Below are 2,500 nucleotides of genomic sequence, written 5' to 3'. Positions count from 1 at the left end.
AAGTCCCAGGTGTCACGAGAGAAAAAGGCAGTTTCTGGGAATATGTTGGTTCATATGTTTAGATATCATTTGATTCAGAGTGATCCAAAAATCGGTATATATTACTATACACATGCTTGTGCATACCATAATGGTTGTCTCTTTGAAATGAAAAGGCCTATAATAGGCATATTGAAAACAATTTGTGTGTTAGTATGTATGTATGTACACACACACACAGTAGAGACAGAGAAAGAACCACCTTCTTCAGGAGAGAGAGAGAGAGAGAGAGAGAGAGAGAGAGAGAGAGACCCAGACAAGGTGTATGATAAGTCTCACATATCCCTTGATAGCCAAGATGAGAGAAAGAATTGAAGGCGTGTAAACAATACAAATCAGCTTAAGGGAAAGATGCAGCAGCTGTTTCTGCTCTCCAGAATTTCTTAGGAAATAAAGAACTGAAGTAATTATTATTCAGCCGGAGATCATCTCACGAGGCCGCCATGAATATAGGGACAGAGGGTCCGGTGACCTCCCCCCCATGAATATACTGGAGAGAGCAAGAAACGATTATACGAACTTTCTTACGAAGGAACGAGAGAGAGAGAGAGAGAGAGAGAGAGAGATAGATAGATTAATAATCCGCGAGTGTAATCCCCGAGACTGCAAATGGGCGTAATTAAAAGACTTCCTTTGTAGTTCATATCTAATGTTCTCAATATCAACGTCTCATCCCACGTAAGCCAAAGGTCATCCTTTGAACCCTGAACGTGGCTTGTAACCAGAGTCCCCAGACGCCATCTCAATGCAACACTGCAGACACACTGAGCCCCTCTCCTCAGACGTTCAAGAGAGTAATGAGGCTTTATACATTCATGCCAGTTTGAGGCCCGAAGAAAAAGGAGGTTTGGACTGAGATTAAGTTTTCCCTATTTAATGAAATAAAGACTCATATTAAGAAAGATAATTCTGAGTAAGCCTAAGTTCCATATTTAGTAAAAATAAAAAAAAAATAAAACTATTTAAAAAAAAACAAAAAAACATAATCTGAGTAAGATCAACGTTCCTTTATTCAGGAAAATGGACGCTTAATATTTTAAAAAAATAACGATGAGTAGGACAAATTATCCTCTTTAGTAAAATAAAAATCTATATTTATAAAAATAATAATCTGAGTAAGGTTAATTTCCCCATTTAGTCAATTATTTTGATTAAAAAAAATTATCTGATTAAGATCATGTTCCCTATATAGTGAAATCAAGATTCATATTAAAAAGTAACAGCTTGAGTAAGATTAAGTTCCCAACTTAGTAAAATAAAAACAATATATTTAACAAAAATATCAGACTGTAAAAAAAGTTCAGGAGTTACAGCGAAGAAGAAAAAACAAAACACAGTAAGATGAAAACACACTTGTGGCTTTAGGAGAAAGAATATTGTTATACTAGTGGGCAGATTCATAGGCAGGTTGAAAGGGATGATATAACTGCAATTTGCCGTTGAATGAAGCAAATGCTATGATGTTTTCGAGGTTTCATGACAACAAAATTGTTTCTTATACCTGACTATCAGAGAACAATGACTTCAAGTATTCAAGTCGGTTATTAAGACTGCCCTAAAATCCTTCTGATTGAAGAATTGAATGCAGATTCCCAAAAGCGGCCCCCTCCATCCAAAAAAAATAATATCTCGTCTCATTATTCTTAATTTTTTCTTTTTACCAGCGCTCAAGCATTGTTTGATGAAAAAGATCTTATTTGCACAGATTATTCTTCTTCCACTGATATATTCGAGTGAAGTTAGTTGATAGATGCAGCAGTTGTGTATTCTAGATTGGGTTTTAGTATATAAAGACTAAGCCCTTGTCTGAGTTGCAAACTGGATTCAGAATTTTTGGGAAGAGAACCACCAGAAAAATGCATTCCAAGATTTGGTTATTTGATATCCTGTCCATTTGTACCAAAGCCCATGCATTCCAATAGTTAAGCTTTGTCCTTTTAATGAGTCCGATTATTTTAGTTTATGTTGCCTCTTTCCATTAGATGCTGGTTTAAAAGTCTAAATCCTTATCAAAAGTAAACCACAATTCCATGAAAATTGAAACGAATGTAACTGTAGAGACTATAACTCTTAACTCTCGGAAATATACGTTTACGACGTTGGTTATCTGAAATCCTGCCCATTTTAATGAATGCTGTTGCAGCTCAATATCAAATGCTTCGTCAGTTTCATGGATATGATTGTTTTGTTTACACTGTGCGCGCGCGCGCACACACACACACACATTCGCTGTTATATCGCCGTTTGTTTTTCGACAGTCGATAACAAAATCATGGAAAAGCGAGCATCAGCAGCCGTTTTGAAGATTTGTATTTATTTACCAACAGAAACAGACCACACACATTGTTTTAGTGGTACTAATCGTTGCCTGTTCTCAATAACTATTTCGTGGGGAGAGTAGCGGGTTTGCTTGCAAATATATTTGTCTTTAGATGCATGTAAACATAAGCTTAGTTATGAC

The sequence above is a fragment of the Macrobrachium nipponense genome, chromosome 34 (genome assembly GCF_015104395.2).
Source record: "Macrobrachium nipponense isolate FS-2020 chromosome 34, ASM1510439v2, whole genome shotgun sequence".
Taxonomy (NCBI): Eukaryota; Metazoa; Arthropoda; class Malacostraca; order Decapoda; family Palaemonidae; genus Macrobrachium; species Macrobrachium nipponense.
Note: the sequence above shows the minus strand (reverse complement) of the source record.